Source organism: Centruroides vittatus, unplaced genomic scaffold (genome assembly GCF_030686945.1).
Source record: "Centruroides vittatus isolate TY-2023 unplaced genomic scaffold, ASM3068694v2 contig_717, whole genome shotgun sequence".
Classification (NCBI taxonomy): Eukaryota; Metazoa; Arthropoda; class Arachnida; order Scorpiones; family Buthidae; genus Centruroides; species Centruroides vittatus.
This window is the reverse complement of record NW_027122456.1, coordinates 1,873,288-1,892,674: the sequence shown is the minus strand read 5'-3', so window position 1 is coordinate 1,892,674 and position 19,387 is coordinate 1,873,288. Positions and strand designations below refer to the sequence as shown.

The 19,387-nt window shown below is 25.9% G+C and overlaps 1 protein-coding gene across 1 annotated transcript in view; it reads right to left on the bottom strand.

Moving 5' to 3' along the window:
* The window catches only part of Lgr1 (Leucine-rich repeat-containing G protein-coupled receptor 1), a 132,893-nt gene that overhangs the window by 108,010 nt on the left and 5,496 nt on the right, over positions 1-19,387 (bottom strand). The gene's annotated exons all lie outside the window — the stretch shown is intronic.

Sequence of the window (19,387 nt, the reverse complement as noted above, 5' to 3'; positions counted from 1 at the left end):
ATTAAATCAATTTAATATTTTAATTGATTTAATTGTTTTCTAAGAAAAAAAAAATGTTTATCTTTTACTTATCGATAAATAGAAAAGTATAAGATAAACCTTATATGTTAATGCAAAGTGATGAATTATAATAGGAAGAATAGAAAACTTCAATTTGCAAATGTTTTTCAATATTAATTAAACTTTAAATGTTTTAAAATAAATTATTCTGAATAATCTATTTATAAATTAGGAATAGTTAAAATGCTATGAATTTTGTTATCTATTATTAGTTTCAAATGATATACGTACGGTACATTATATTGACAATAAAAAGATGGGAAACCGAGATTAGATAACTAACGTACGAAAAAAACTATTAAATCTTCATTTTAATATTTAATTCCATATTTTATTATATTTTTATTATGCCATTTACCACAATTAAATAGGTGTAAAGTTAATCATTATTTATAATTTTAACAAGAAATAATATTAAATAAAAATTAATTGAACTACATTGTTGATAACAGTTGCAAGTATTAAATACGTGATTATTGATTAAAATCGTGATTATTTTAAATTATTTTAGAGTTTTAATAAGATATTTTAATTTCCTTTCGTCTTTTTAAATGTAAATTTTAACGCAAATGTTAAATAGAATTCTTTTTATCTAATTTGAATATTTGTATCTGCTCTCGATAAATAGATATAATGCGATATTTTAAAATGTTTTTAATTAGTAAAGTTTTATTGATTTGAAAACTATTGTTTATCTATTTAATCTGTAATTTACAGAAATAATTATTTTAAGTAATGTAATTATATTCTATAATACACAAAAGCGATATTAATTACTAATATAGTAATTAATATTACTTATGCAAACTTTTTAAAATAGGCCTTATAACTATTTATTAAACTTCAAATAACTTATATATCTCAGGTTTGAAGATAGACGTACAGTACTTATCGAACCCGCGTGGGTAGAAAACGTTTGTAATTCGAATTGATTTAAGCTACTTTTGAAAAAGTAAATTTAATATTAGTTTAAATCAGTTCAGTTGCTATATTCTATAAAATTAAATTAAAAATATCTACGTATAAATCAAAGAACTGTTTCAATTTATATTTGAAATAAGTTACCATAGATAAAAATCTATTCAGAGCTGTGTTGTGTCAATTTCTTCTGATGACATAATGACTCTTCCAAATTCAACGTTTGTAGATATTAAATATGATATATACGGAAACAAACCAAACAATCACAAAATCGATTGAGGAATACACTTTCATCATACTTAATATCGAGAAAAATAAAGCGATAAATCTCATATCCCGATCAACATATACGATTTAGATAACCACAAAAAATCTAGTCATTTTCAGGACTCATAAAACTGTTCATTACATAAAGTTGCCCTCATTCCACTAGTTGAACTTTGCAGCAAGCAAAATATAATGCCAGCTAACCTTTTAGTCTAAATAGATGAAGTAGATTGGTTACTGTATCTTTTTATTATTTTAATTTTAAATAGACTTTATTCGAAATGTTCTAAAGAAGATAATCGATATTGTAAATACTAGGACTAAAATTTCATCAGTTTATCTATTCATAGAGTTCCTTAACTTGTATAAATATAAATATTTATCAACAATACTTGGAAATTTTCCAAAGGGAATACTGAAATTAATCATAAAGTCACAAAAGTCTTATTTTCTGTATTAATAACTTGTTTAATATTTTAAATAATCAATGAGATGTAATCAGAATAAGGCAAATGTAAGCTAATACCTCTTATAGTATTCGCGGATATTGTCATCTTAATTGTTTAAAACTAAATTACTATCTTAAAGGAAAATTAGTAATTTCAGTCAATACATTCGAGTAAATAATGTAATTCTCAAACAAAGTAAGGTAGTGATTATCTGTCCAGCATCGAATTCCTAATACAGATGTTTTCTATTGTTCAGACAAATGACAAAATTAAAACGCATGTCAAACTGCATATTTAATCTTTCTCTTCATTTCGATTCATAAGTTAATTATCGCTTTTATAACTAAAAAATTTATCAAATAATAATTACTAATTACCGATATCTGACAAAATAAAAACAGAAATAACGTTAAAATTTATTAATTCCATAAAATAAACTTTATTTTTTTTCAGTTAAACGAGATCAATTACAACAGATCATTATTATTTTATATTAAAATTCATACATTATTTAAAAGGATGTTTTCTGTTTTGTCTCCATTTAAAAAAAAAAAAAAAACAAGTGATCGTCAGCAAAAATTCTGAAAAATTATTAAATTATTGAATATCGAAAAATCAATTAGTTTTTAAGATTTTGCTGACTTACATTTACTTATCTTTTTCAGAATATCAAATATAAGTAAGTCGTTCACATCCGAATAATTTTTCGTGGTTTTGCCATGAGAATTGGTAGTAGTAAGCTTTATGTTTTCATTTATATCTTCGTTCGTTTAATTATTTAAACAAAATTTATAGTAAAAAGTGAGATGCACTTGATCTTAAATTCTTGTAAAGTATAAACAGAATTATTTTTAGAAATTTTCTAGGAATTTATCAATTTCCAAATAGTAATTACTTTCAAAGTTCCGGAGTTTCTCTTGATTTTCTCTTACTTTAAAATAACGATTAAAACCTTTTATCTAACTAAAATGAAGATCATTAATCATCTGCGATGTTGTCTAATTTTAACAATTTCTTCTTTTTGTCATTCAGATCGGATATAATACTAAGAATTACTCGTATTAGCAGAAATTTTTCTGTATTGGAATTTATCCGAAAGTTTTTCATTTGAGCATTGATATTACTTGATTATATCTGCAATAAAAGTAAGTAAATTGGTTTTTAGTTGTGCAAAAGTCATATTTAAAGCACAGAAATGTTATTAAATAATTTTGTTTATAAAATAAAGTAATTCCATCAGAATTGCAGTAAATTCTGTTTAATTGAAATCAATAAAGCTTGTAATCTTATCAAAAATTTTTACTTCTATTATCTTGATTAAGAATTAAACTGTAAGATGAAATTTACTAAATCCAATTATTAATTAAGAAGTTATAATTTAATTATTTAAGTCTTTTATCTTCAATAGAAGCATATAATAAAGTATATGCTTGAAAACTGAATACAAAGTACACTACTTGTCTTTTGCAGAGTTCATTTTAATAGTTTAACAATTACAAAAATATTATATTTATTATTAAATATGAGTTTATTACGATATACTTTGTTAATAAACAATAAAGTTAGTTTGTAATAATTATTTCAACATATTGAGAAATTAATTTTGAATATACAGAAAGTTATTTATAATTTTACTTTAAATAAAGATAAATGCCGTATTTAAGTAATACAGTGGTACGTCGTACTTCGAACTTAATTCATTCCAGGAGGTCGTTCGAACTTTGAATCGTTCGTAGTGCGAAGCAATTTTTTCCATAAGAAATAATGGAAAGTGAATTAATTCATTTCCTGATTCTGAACAAATCTCATTTTGATAAACTTAAAACTGCAAATACACATTTAATAATGTAAAAATAAGACAATTACATGCTTGATAATAAATAAAATTTTGAAAACAAACACTTAAAAAATACGTAAATAATATATAATAAAATGAAAATTGCATTTACTGGTCGCATACCGTCGACTTCGGCATCTTAAATATGGCCGCCAGATCTGCCACACGTGTACCGCTTTCATACTTCGGGATAAGTACCTTTTGAATTAAACTGTCGATACTACAATCTTCCTTTTAGACTTTGTTGCTTCCACACTTTTTTTTGATTCCATAGATAATAAGTAAACGTTATATTGAGTTGAACAGAAAGTTTTTGTTTATTTTTAACTGCTGTCGTTACTTAATACGGTTTGAATTGTAACAGTTGCGAAATTTAACACATTGCTAACGAAAGATTTTGTTCTTGGTTTAGAAGCATACTTTAAACTTTTTACTTCATATTTTGCTCAAATAAAATTCAATCGAAATTTCTTCAGATAAAAAGCGTATCTGATATGCTACTCTTTATGAATTTCGGAAAGGATATAACGCCGTACAAACAATAAAAAGGGTACATAACATGTACGAGGAAGATACTCCTAAGCTATGAATACACAAATGTAGTTGAGAAGGTTCCTCTAGGGAAATTTTGAACTTAACAGATAAACAATGTACGGGCATTCGAAAGGTGTCGAGAAAAAAAATTGCAGAAAGAAATTGTTAAAAATCGATGAAAAACACACAATATATAACAAACATACCAAAAACGAAGAAAAAAAAGTATAACGCAAACGCATTATGCTTTTTTATTTGTTTTTTGAAAATACATTCGTATGATACGTGTTCTCGCGTTACGCTCGTATTAACATACGAGTGTAACGCGAAAGCGCGAGATGACTTGCGTTTACAGTTCGAGCGCATTTTTTCAGATTATGCGCAGTTCGAACTCTGAAGCATCGTTCGAAATCCGAGGTAAATTTTTGTGGAATTTAGTGTTCTAAGTTAGAATCGTTCGAATTACGAGGTATCACTGTATATAGATGTATATTGATTGATTACCTCCATCTTTGTTTAATTCTGATGATATAACTAAATCAAAACTTAAAATAAAATTTTTATTTCTATATAAATTTTTTGAACAGAGAATTGCAAAGGAAAATAGGGTGCGTCCCACAAATATAAAAATACTAATAGATTTCCTTATAAAATCAGTCATACGAAAATTCATAGTCTATTTATTTTTAGTCGATTTAAACCTTTAAAAATACAGTAGAGCATCGATTATCCGACTCCCGATTAACCGACTTATTGGTTAACCGACCGTGTTCTAGTCGGCAAATTCAAATGTCCGCTAGTGATGTGGCGCTACAATATTTGGTTATGTCTTGGCTACTTTAATATTATTTTTGTTAAATTTTTGCATGTTTTAGCTGGCAGCACTGGCTCGACCATGAAAGGGAAGCTAGTATTTAAACCAAGCCTAATACACTATACTAATAATGTATTTTTTCATACTTTTCGGTTATCCGACTTTTTAGTTATCCGACCAACCCCAATTGAGTCGGATAATCGATGCTCTACTGTATATATTTAAAAAAAGAATAACAATTTATTAAGACAGAAAACAATTTTAAACAATTAGCTTAAAGTTCACTGTCCCAAAATCATAAAGACAGATTGAACATTAACCCAGCAGAAACTACTAGAAATGACTGTAATTTGTTAGAATCACTAATTAAGAATAGGCTGAAGCAGACCTCTAACGAACTTAGAGAAAAATGAAATTCTTGTTTTACTCATTAAAGGTGAAAATTATTCTGAAAAAGCAATTGCTAAAAATTAAATCAGTCATCAACTGTAATCGAGAACTTTATTAACAGGACGGTCTTCAAAGCTCAGAAACAAGCAAAACCAGCCATTGTTTGCCATATTTCCAGCAACAAAACTTCATTTTGAAAGTTAGTAACAACGCTCGAGTGTAATGTTGGCAAATCAACTAACGGAAGAGTTGTGCAAACATATTGGAATCTTGTATGTAAGTCAAGTAAACTTGCCTCATTACTAAAGCCCATTCACAAAAAGGAACATTTTCTCTGGACCAAGGGAAAAATCAGCTGGACAAATACGTGGAAACAAATCATCCGGAGTGGTGAGAAAAAATTCAACTTTGATGGTCCAAATAGTTTGAGCCACTACTGGCATAATTTGAGATGATGGGAAAGACTATATTCCAAACGAAAAGATGTTGGAATAATGTGGAGTGTTTTTAGTTAATAAGGAAAGACTTTACTTGCGTTTATAGAAGAGCATAAAAAAAGCAAATTATTATCAAGACATGTTGGCGAGTAATCTCCTGTCTTTTGTAGAACGTATTGCTGGAAATTGATGGTTCTTTCAACAGGACAATGCTTCCATTCACACAACAAATTCTACATATGAATGGTTTTTATCTAATGGGGTGCCTATTATTTATTGGTTATCTCCATCTCTGATCTTAATCCGATGGAAAATCTTTCGGAGATTCTGGCTAAAGCTGTATACACAAATGGGCAGAAATATAATAGTGTGGAGTAATTAAAACAACCCATAATTTATCACTGGGAAGAAATAAGCATATCTGTCTTCCAAAGACTCATACAATAAATACCACCGTATTTACAAAGTTATTTTAGCCAAACAAATGACTTTCTAAATTTAATAAAATTCAGCTCTTTCAAATCGATCTTCATAATTGTAATAGTATATAGAACTGAAGAAGAACTGTATTATTTTCAGAAAACTTAACAGTCGATTTTTTCCTGAAATTAAATTAAATTATCCCGGGTTATAGCAATTAAAGTATCCCCTTCAACGTTCTCTAGACCTTAGCAATGCAGAGAATACTACTTAATTAATGTGGTCCACATTATGTAGTATTAATTCTGAAGGTAAATGAACAGTGTTTGACAGCCAATTGTAATTGATCCTCTGCGATTGCTTTTACGTGCAATATGATACTGTCTTTCAAGTCTGCAAAATTTTCATTATGCTCTATAAACCACACTTTTTAGTTATTCCCCAGCCAAAAATTATCTCTTGAAACTCAAAGATTTGCAAGGGTTCGCAAAACAAACATGATGTCATCACGTTAAACTTATGAATTGTCTTTTGTTCTCACGTGTTTCTAGAAAGTACAGGAAGTCATTCACAAGGTTTTTGCTTAAATTCGAAAAATAAACTTAAAAAATGTGTTGGCCTATTTTGTAATGGAAAATACGATAATGATGCAAACATTTCAATTTTGAGATCTCTTCAAGATTCCGACTTAAAATGAAATGGTTAAGATCAAGGAGGATTTCGGACCAACGAAGAAGTCTAAGATACAGTAGGTTAATTTTTAATTAAACGTTTTTAGTAAAATTAAGGTATAAGTTAAATGTTAATTAAATTGTTGTTTTTATTATTATTGCCAATTAATAAAAAATATAAAAGTATTTTAAAAAATAGCCTGTTTATAAATTACGTTACGCTGTTTATTACTGTTGAACAAAATGGTTTCCATTAGAAAAATACAAATTTGTCTAGAAATATAATACAATATTTAATTTTTCGTTATTTAATAAAGCTTTTTATTTATTTGTAAATAAAGTTTTAAAATATTTTTACATTATTTATATTACATTCTACACACTAAATTTATGATAAACTATCATTTTAATACAATTTGTCTATAACGTCTTAGGTTGTAGTTGTCATCAAGCTTAGACTGTCATTGTCGTCATGAAATTGTGCACAGACTTTGAGTTTTAGAAGGTATGAAATCACACGGATTTCGGAAAATGAACACTTTCAGGCAATAGGAAACGCACGATTAATCATTGTTATCTATAAAATGTCGCAGAAACTGTTGTACGCAACATCCAATAAGTGAAGGCTCTCCATCTTGCCTGAAAGTGTTTCACTCAATGCATTGTTACTGTTGCAGTTGAGATACGACAAAATCGTTGAGTATCTCTTGGTATCTTTGACACGCAGGCCACTATCCTTTTTTAAAACTAGGCCACTAATACCGAATGGATAAAACCACTAAAAACTGATAGTTGGTTGCGGGTTTGCGCCTGACCTACGGGCTGCCCGCTAAATATCCGCGATTTTTCACTTGTCTAACACCTAAAACAGAGAGCAGTTTCCTACAGAAAGTCTTCCCAGGAGAGCCCCCTTAGCAGATCACCCATGTGTTGTATTACTGTATTCCATCAAACCAATAATTGGAACTAATTCCTTCAAAGAAAAATAATACAAAAATAAATGTGGCTGTGAATTCATGCCAAACTATCTTTAGGCGAGTGCATCAAAACATGCTGGAAAAATAAAGGTTCTCTAGACCGAAATACGATAGTTATGAGTATTCACTGTTACACTGAGCTCATAATGCATCTTGTCACTTCACTAGATCTTCCATAGTTAAGGCACATTCATTTCTATTTTGACAAGGAAGGTCAGTTCAATAGTGAGTCGGTGGCAAGCAAGTGGTAACTGTAGCTGATCTTAAACAATTCACCAACTTTCTCAGTATCTTCCCCACTGTGCTCTAAAATACACCTAACACATGACCTTCATATGCACTACTACAACCTGCAACATTATTCATTGACTTCAACAACAGCTACGGTAACATCTTCAATGACTTGTGAAGTAATAGATTTGTGCCCTCAGCATTTCAGACATCCAGTTTCCTCAAATCCAGTGATCATTCTTCCATGACTTTGTAGAGCCCAATGGATTGTGGCGTAAATTTCCGAAGTGCAGACGCAGCATCGCAGTTGTTTTCATGAAATAGGTTTACAAGAACTGCAGATTCAAGCAGTGATGGCCACCATAGTTGCTAGTACTGCCATCTTGCGGTAAAGTCTGCAAACCATGACGTCGGACTACGGTCGTCTCCAGTAGGGTTAAACACGCGATACGAGAGCGGAGAGAGCGACGCGATTTCCGATCATCGCGCGATTGCCATTTCGGTTAATGTTACTTATGGCAGCGAACATGGCGGCCCGACTGACCTCTCGTATGGGCGCCACCACACGCCGCCATGTGCTAAACTAGTGATCGATTCACGGTAGTTCTTGAACAAAGCAAAAAAGGGGGGAAACGTCTACTAAAGGCAATTTTAACGGCAAGCGACGGGACTCCCGATCACGATAGCGAGGCCGACTTAGCGGAGAGCGACGCGACTCCCTATCATCGCGCGATCGCCGAAAAAAGTATGATAACTTTTTTTATTTTTCGTCTCCGGTCCAAAAGTAGGGTATCGTTGAACTCGTCTCGGTCCTCTGAGTTCCAATATATAATCAAAGTCCTGAAATTCCATAGATAGTAATCTATAGTACACCCCTAATATTTATGGAAATGTATTCCGCATGTTCTAAAATATCATCATACCAAGATTTTTGTTGCATTTGACTACTACATATCTCTCCAGACAGCGTTGAATAGGAGTACTTTAATTACGATCACTTTATATATTAATTTAATATTATTTATTATATTTACTCATATTAAAAAATAAATAAACCCTAATAGAATATTTCAAAGGCTTGAGATTTTTGTTGTAAACAGTTGGTAATGTTTACATCATAATTTCCTTCGACTATAGAAAAGTCACATAGTAAATAATATTCTATTCGATAATATTTTTCTTATAGCTACAAACTTGTAATTTATTGTGTTTATAAATAACACATTTGTAAGAAAGTTTTAAATTTAATTATGTAATTTTATAATCTTTTATAATATTAAGAATTTAATTTAAAACAAAGATCTAACTCTATTTTTAAGTTCACTCCATGTGCAGTATATGCAAATCATATTGACTCTCTGGAAAATTTTGTCGATGAATTAATTTTTGTTTCCACATTAATGATTTTGTGATTAATTATATTAATTTTACGTTTAACTTTAACGAAAACTGCCGTTCAAAGTTTAGTTTTGGTTTCCGTATTAAGTGACATATTTGAAAGCTGAATTTTACAAAAAGTTAATCTATGCTGAAAAAAATTTGTAATATTACAAAAAATTGTATAATTTAAATGTTAAATTTTCAAATTTATATGGAAATGGAAATTGAAATTTTCAATTTTATGTAAATTTTTCAAATTTTTATATACATTAAGCACAGTTTCGTAGAAATATCATTATCTCATATTTTCATTGGATTTAAATATTTCTTCACTACTTAATAATTTTAACATTATTTTCTAAATGTAAAAACTAATAAATTCATTAATTTGAGCAATTTGAAAAGTAATTATGACAGATTTAATCAGTCCATTACTTTTGCATAAATCCTGCTACCAGGAATTCATATTAGAAATATTAGTTACATGTAACCAAGCTGGTTGGCATCGTATAGCTATTTGATCTTTCGCAGGTTATATTGCTATATGTATGTTTAATATCTGTTAAATTTATCTCAGCTAATATGAAAATTTCATCGGCAATTACATACGTAAATATTGTGTAATAAATAAAATAATTTATTTGAACTTCGAACTATTTTTAAAGCACTCACTTCAAAAATATTTTCATGTTAAGAAATAAATAAATAAGTAAAATAATAATCACAAATATGCCAGATGTAAAATATAAAATATGTTTTAAATTTCTTATATTTATTTGATAGAAAACAGAACACTAAAATGTGAATAGAATACTTTAATTAACAAAATTAGCAAAATTATGTAGAAAATATAACTCAAATAGTAATTTTGTATAAAATTGGTTGGTCTATAATAAAAATTGACTTTATAGACCAACGTTATAGACCAATCCTTTTGATTTATTTATTATTGTCTCGAGCAATCAATCAAAATAACTCCAAGTAGAACATTTTCAACTCACTCACCTATCATTTCAATTTAATTTTTAATTTCATAGTTTATAAATATATTTACATTGTCTATTAGTAACTATAAATCATTTAACTTTCTAAAAATATTTTCCTACGAGAGTTGAAAAATATATCAAAAGTTTTGAGGCAAACGTTTATGACAATGATTATGTACAAAAGAAAAATGATTTTGGTCAAATTTTAATAATTCACTTTCGTATTAGAAAACTATAGAAGGTGATAAAAATAATGAGCGAACAGTATCAATTCTTCCAGTAAATTTATCAAAGGAATTTCTTATTTTAATTTAGAAGATAGCGTAAGTTTAAGACAGTAGCGGATAATTTATCTGGAAGCAATCAATTTTATTTTTTTTTAAACTACTGTTAACAGAGACTAAGCTTAAGATAAAATTCTGATTTATGTTTTCAAAAATTTAATTTAATTAACTCTTAAAATGCTTCACTCTATATTCGATAACATAGCGCTAAGAAAAGATGATTCAAAGAATAAATTTGCTAAAATAACACTCGTATGAATTCCCGTTTTGCTACTATATGTAAAAAGTTTCCATGTTTACTCACTTAAGCTATATTATATTATAAAAATCTCTTTATTAAATTTTTTTAAAAAGATAGAGTTTAATGAAGTATTATTTATTCATATATATATTGATTGAATATGTATAATAGAATATTTTTAAAGTTATCTATAAATTTAACTAGTACATTTCCTTTTTATTTGATTAAATTATATACCTAATTTAAATCGAAATTTGAAATTTATTCTTAATTTATTTCATTTAAATTTGATAAAACTTAAGTAAAAAAGCAAAAAAAATAAATTTTGTGTCTTAGTCTTATTAACAGACTTTTAATAGCATTTTTTCTAATTTTAAAATATATATACTAGTCCATAAATGCGAAGTAGCTTTGTAAATCCATTAATTAATAAGCCCTTCAAAGAAAAAAAAATCATTAAAATCATTTAGTTGAAACAATTTTCAATAAAAATAAAATAAATTAGCTAGAAATCCATTTCCGCAATTCCGATTAATTCCGGAGCGAATATAAAAATTACTGCTAAATTTCAAAAATAGTCACATTTAAAAAGAAATAAAAAACGTATCTTCGAGGATATTTGAGTGAATAATAATTATATTTTTAAAAATTGATATTAAAAGTATAATAGAAATATGTCGTTAAAGCTTATCATGTTTATAAATACCCTAAAAATATATTTTATTTTAATTTCTTAAAAATTTCTACTCCATTTTATAAAAAAAAAAAATTTCTCATAAAGATGCATAAAATAAATATATTTTATAAATTGAATTATTTAAATTTATTATTGAGTTGGGCGAAGCATAAATAAATTATATAAATTCTTCAACGATAAATATCTGACTAGGAAATGGTAAATGATAAAGTACTTAATGAGTGATATAAAATGGATCATTCATATAATATAACATGTATAATAGAATTGAAAAGTCATTTATTACAAACAAAAAATATTAATAAATGACCCAAGCGTGATTGACATCTTGAAAAACTAATATGTTTTCTATTTATGTGCATGTTGTGCAACAGGGAATGATGTTTGTATCGGAGAGAACAATATTACTATTTCGTTATTAGGTCTGTGCACTTCGGGAAAACGTAATTCAGAAAACTTAGACGTTCTTTTTATTAATAATATCTATAGCAGTTAATAATAGTTAATTGTATTTAATAATTATCAAATTTTCGATTTAAATTTTGCTAATTAAGACAGTGAAATAAAATGATACAAATTCACTTTTCACTTAAATGATGTAAAAGCAACAATGGAAACACACGCAATTTTTTAAAATAATTCATAAAACAGTAATCTAATATGAGAATGTAGATGATTTGAATTTGTTTTTGAGAAAGTTTTTGCATCATTTCTTTCAATCGTTAAAGCGAATATGGAGTAAAATAAATGATCTTCTTTCATACATTGGCAACTTTGCTATGTTTTCAATAATAATATTCAATTCTGGACAACTTCCAAGCACAACATAAATGACATTCAAGTAGATAAGAGTGACATTGGAGACAAAAATCGATAAAAGACCTCGATTTTCTCTTACGAATTCTTATTCATTCGCTTGGTAAATAATACTCATGTGAATTTATAAATATTCAATCTTTATAATTACATTTTAATATTTGTAAATTGCATCTTTGTATGAAAATTGTCAACGAAATCCTCAACTTGCATTAAGTGAAAATAAAAAGTGTTCCATTGTAGGCAGTGTAATGTGGTATAATATTTTCCTTACATAAATAAAAAAAAGCTCAATTTAGTTTATGTAAATAAAATAAAGTGTTTTTAATATCAATGACCGTAAATTTATTCTGCATGAAAGGAATTTAAATAAATTAGATCTTATTTGTTTTCCTAAATCTCGATTACGTAAACACTGAAGGTAATCAATTGATCTATTTTAATTCCAGTTTTGCTAATCTAAATATTGTTTTAGTCTATAAACTTAGAGTTCAATACAAGCTAAAAATTTTTATAAGGAAATTGGAAATTTTATTTGTTTTTTATATATAAACCAAGAAAATTTATTTATATTTAATGCTGTTTTTAGACAAGGACTTTCCATAAATATAAATATATTTAGAAATGTCACAAATATATCATAAACACCTGTAATCATTAAAAAAGGAAAAAATGCTGGATGATCTTTAGTTCTTAAAAGAACAAAGAATCATTCTCGTACTCCAATTTATCCAAAAGTTGATAAAATTCGAAAAAATAGAAAATCTTCTATTCCATTTCCGTACAACGCGATTGTCTGATTAGGAAAAAAAATTATATATCAGATTTGTCAAATATCAAAAGCAATTCAGGATTTGACAGACGTCACGTTTCTATAAAATTACTCATGACAGCATGATTTAAAATTTCCAAATATAAATAAGAACATCAAAATAAAATTTTCTGAAAAATCTACTTAAACAGTTCTGAAATTCATAATAGGAAACTAACGAAATATTCTCATTTACGAATCGAAACGATTAAAACGATAATTAATGTTTATACACAGTTTACTTTTCACTTTATTATTAAAAGTAATTTTAATAAAAAATTAAAATTTTTGTAAGGGAACCATTCATTATTAATTACGTGTTCTGCTTTTAAGGCATTTTTGACTCCTCTCTTGCTGTTGCGTACAATTATGTACTTTTATCAAACCCTTCCCCTTTAATTTTGCATACAATGGTTCACGTACCCTCTGTCGTTCATTCAGTTCATAGTTTATTCACATGACTAGTATACTAGTAAATTTATAAGAAAGAATTTGTATGTTATTAATACAAATAAAAAAAGGCCTTGTAGACAATACCTCGACCTTCTCCCTCCCCGTTGTGTATAATAATAATAATGTACTTTTCGCGACTCCCCACTTAAACTGTACGTTTAATTAATGGACGGCCCAATGTGTAATTTTTATTAATCAAGACTACACATAATTTTTATGCATTATTCTTGTGGTTTGAAAATATACGATATTTATATATCTGCCCCATATATATATATGCTGTAAATCTAACAGTTTGTAAGCTATTAAATTTACAACTTTAAATTAATCTGAACAAGTTATACGATAAAAATTGAATATAATTTTAACTAACGTATCCAAAGTATTATTTAAATACAATATAAAAATAGTGTTGAAATAAAATAAAACTTCAATCTGACAAGAATATTACTCTCTAGACAACAATTTTCACTCTAAAAGTTTCCTCAAATATTTGAAAATGGTTTTTTTTCGTAAATTTTGTTTAGTTTATATCGTTTTATATACACTAAAAATGGTTTATACTCGTCTTATCAGATTTACTTGGCAATCTTTCTCTTAATCTGATTAAGTGCACAATATACTATTTTTATTACAAAAATATTAATAATGGCAGTTCAATATCTTATATGAAATAGATTTATAGTTAGATTTAAATGTAATTTCTGAATTTTATATATAAAAAATTTTTTAAACAAAATGAAATAATAATTTTTGTTTTCGTAAGTAACGATTTATATATCTTTTGTTTATTTTCATTTTATGTAATGATTTTTATTTATTTAAATATTGTTAAAATGCGAATAAATTCCTTTAATAATTTAATATGTTTATAAGTTGTTTTAAAATATACATACATTGAAGATAAAAGAGAAAAGAATTTTTAGCTTTTGTTTACTTTCTTGTCGAATGATCAAATTCCTAAAGCTGCTTTAACAGTGCAGTACATAAGATAAACCATAAGTAAACAATAATCTAGGGAAATGAGTTAGAAAATATAAGCAAACTTTTTATAAAAATGTAAACATCATAAAATCCGTGTAATATATGTTTCAAAATACAATTGAAATGCAACTGTCATCGATCAGAATAATATAAAGTTACAAAAGTAAACTCTAAAAGCTTTCATTTCTAAAATCTCTTTTAAAAGGTCGTTAATGCAATCGTCAGTAAAAAGAATTTCATTTTAAATCTTGTTTAACAGTTGTTTTTCTTTATAAATAATGTAAAAATTGCCTGTATATTCACACAACATCACCTTTATTCCTCGTGGCAATTATGTTTACTTTATACACAAAATTTCTGTTATAGATTTAAAGTAATATTCAAAATCTGAAGCGTTTCTTTAGAATAGTTTCCAAATACAGTATAGAATTCTGTATAAAATTTTTATAGTTTGTATTTTTTATTTTAAAAAACTAAGATGAATGAGAAAACATTTCATATATTTTCGTGTATACTTTTGAAATAATTTTGTAACATTTGTCAGAATTTTGAAATTAAAATCAATTTTAAGTGTTTTAAATTATATATTAATCTCTATTTAAAAGTGTATGAGGAAAGTAATGAAATTTGCGGTTTTTTTTATTTGTTTTGCTAAGGCAATTTCGCATAATCTACAGAAAAAACTTGCAGTTTATAAACTAAGAAAATTAAAAGTGAAATTTTCAAATTATATCTTTTGATTATAAACAAATCTTGATAAATTGAGATTTATCGCGGAATTATTGAGTTGTTTATTACATGTCAAATGAATATTAAAGATGAGCAATTCAACCTAATATTTATTCACTCTATTCAAATATTATAGAATACGCTTAGCTGGAAATGAATGTAATAATCATAAACTTAAACTTATGGTTATCTAATACAAACATTCATAGTAATGAGTCGAAATAATTAGAGATTTTTGTAGAATTTAAATATTTTTTTATTCGTTTATGCAACTTTTATTCTCCCAAATTTCTTACTACACCGGATTATTGAATGTCATGAAGTTCTTAAATTAACGTAATGGATGCGACTAAACTTCACTAAGTTTCAAAGAAAGCCGAAAAAGTATGCTATATTTAAAAAAAACCAAAGAAAATTAAATTAACGGATAAAAATTTTGTAAAGTGATTGTTTTTTCTTTAGAAACTTTTTGGATTTCTGCCATAAATTAGTGCATTTGATTATGTCGAAGATATATTGTTCTGTGTTGTGAATCTTGTACGTAAATGCTTAACTAATGATGCAAAAATGAAGTAATGAACTAGTCTTTTAGAAATTATACTGTAGTTTCACAGAAATTTATCATATGTTTTACAATAAACAGCTACTTAATTTACATTTAATTACAATATTTACTCTTAAAAAAACGCTTAGAATTTAATTTTTAAAATAATCTTACGTATGTTTGAATAGTATCTTTAATATAAAATTCTTAAACCTTAACAGTTTATATTCTTATAATTGTTTCAGCTGTATATTCATACCAATCTTTAAAACAACTTTAATTAGTATGAAATTAAATTAAAATAAAATTTATTGTAATTACTAATTTTTAAATTACTTATAATATTATGTCTATTTTAAAGAATTGGTTAATTATACTAATACTATTAAAAATATATTAAAAAGCATTTGATTGCAGTTTTCTACGCTCTTAATGAACAATTTTATTTATTTAAATTTACAAACTTTTAATTAAATTTATCATTTTGCTTATCTACTGTTTATCTACATGTTTATATTTATTAATAATATCCAGTTAAATTTAACAGAGTCCAAGGAAAATCGGTCTAATATAAATTGAAAAAGTTTTAAAAACACATTTTTCAGTTACAAAAAAAAATAATTGGAAAGTTAACGATCTAGAATGAAAAAAACGCATTTAATTTTTTTAAATTTAAAATTACGAGGCAAATCTAACGAAAATATACAAAAAGTCATTTTTATACTTTTATTGAAATTGGCAAGAAGCGAGAAAACATCATTAATTACATTAACCAATATCGATTTGCTAATTTTTTATGTTAATAGCGAGTAGATAAATACAATGCATCTTGCATTTAATCTTTTAAACGATACTTGATAAATTATATATATAAAAAATACCATTTTACTAAAGAAAAAGTTCAAAATAAATTAGACGCTGTTTAATCGAGATCGGTTCTTATTTACATATTTATTAATTCGTGAATATTTCTAAAATTATATTAATTAAATACTTCAATTAATTTTTCTGAGCTTAGGTTTTAATTGTTCGCAAAAATACTTTTAAAATGATTCAATGCATAAATACTGTTTTAATGTATAAAAAATTAAAATAATATTTTATAATTAATTTAATAATTTTTAAATATGAAATCACTATAACAATAATTTAATTATTTCATTGTTTATTATATTTTAACAAAAGTGTTATTTTACGTTAGTGTTAGGATGTGTATAATTTTATATCATAAGTTAATGAATATAAAAATAATTGTTTTGTATTTTTCGGATAAAAATATAATTTATTTGATCATATAACTCACTAGATGACGAATTTCTTATTTTTTATAATTTAATTATTTGATAAGGATCTTTGGAAATCATAAAGAAAATATTATTATTTTTGAATAAATTTCTTCGTATGAAGACGATTTGCTGATAAGTTTCTTATACAATAATAAAATTTAAATATTTTCTTGCATTCATACAAATATCGAAAATAAAAAAATACAATTGTTTATAATTCTACGTTTTAATAATAAAATTTAACACTAATTGTAAACAGGCTTTAAAAACTCAATATAAAAGTTTATTTCAAAAACAAATGTTTGCAGGAATTATTATTATTATTATCACAATTCTCTTATTGAATTTTAATTTTGCAAATCTGATAAATAGTAAAAAAAATAATAAAAAAAAAGAAATACAACTTTCAAGTATGCACTTTTGTTAGTTATAATATCAGAACTTCAAGAGATAACGAAATCACATTAATATTAAATGTTCTTCTTTTTGTTTTAATAAAGCTTATTATTTATTTTCTGGTTTATAAGATTTTATTTTATTAAATAATCTGTTTACGTGAAAATTTGTCTTTATTTATTTAAAATGCCTTCTCAGAATGATTTACTTATTTGAGAATTTATTCTCTTTGCGTTATAATATAATTTTATATTCTTATAAAGGTAAATATATTATAATTTTAATATTTTATTTAAAAAAATAAAGTTATTAATTGTATTATTGAAATTCAGTCAGGCTTAATTTTTAAAATATCAATAAAATAAACAAAAAGATATCATCGTTGTATACAGAGGAAGCATCAATGTAGTATGAAAGAATATTTATTAAGTCACTAATTATAAAATTAAAATATAGAAAGAAATTAGGCAAACTTCAAAATCCATGTTACTGACATTCATATCTTTATCATTAACATGATTGCAATATAATTTAAAAATATAGGTTCTAAACACGAACAGTTAATAGAATATACTGACATCCGATAGTTAAATGTCATATAGTTTAAAAGAAGATAAAAGAAGGACGAGAAACTTCTAATGAGGAAGAAATTCAAAATCACGACTTAAAATACACCCATTGTTAAAACTTGCTTAATCAATCATAAACTGAATTAGGTATGGTTGACTGAGAGATTTTTCGTTACCACACCGTCATCTTTTAAATTTGAGGTATTCTTTTATTTCCGTATGTAATCAAATTAACCAAGAAAATAATTTTTTACTAAAATTTCTTCATGTCTTATATATAATTCTGTCAATATTTATTCTTGACATAAACCTGAAATTCTTTTATATTTTCTTCTAGTGTTGAACCAAATATACTCACGTAGCAGTGAAGATGACCATCGATACGTTTTGTCGATCAGAAAATATTTTCATTTTACATAAGAACGTCTTCTAATCTTGTTTTCTAGTTTATTTACACACTATTTGAATAACAGTATAATGTTAGAAAGTCAATTTTAAGCGATTTAATTAAATTTAAATCAATTTTTTTTTGTTATTTAAAAGGAAATTAATTTAAAAACATCATTTAAATTTTATTAATTGATTTTTGACCTTAACTAATAAGTTGGTATAAAATGGAATTTCTATTGTCTTAACAACACGACAATTTATTGCTTAATGCAATAAATTGTTAAGTCAATAGAAATAAACACAAGCTGTACAAAAGATTTATATTATATTAACGTTATACAATATTAATTGGACATGACTCTTAAATCTATTACAATTAGAATGTTTTACTGATTGTAATAATTATCTGCTTATGCATTAATATTATAAGGACAACCTACATTTATATTTACAACAAATTACTCAATAAGTAATCTATAAATTTATTTATAATTAACTCTATTAATTAGTTACTCTATTTATATATTATCGTAAGCTATTCTAATATAAGCTATCCTCGAATAAACTGAGAATTATTATTATGTTTGATTTTATAAATTCAGCTGATGAATTGAATGTAATATTATTTAATTCGAACTCATTCTTACAATAAAAGTTAATTGTCCGAGAATTCATATATTAAGCAACGTTATAGCCCGATAACAATCCGGTTGTTACGTTTATTAGTTATATTTATCGGGTTGTTTGCACACCAAATTCATTAAGCTGCAATTTTAAAAAAATGTAGACCTATAAATTCCCACTGTCGTTCGT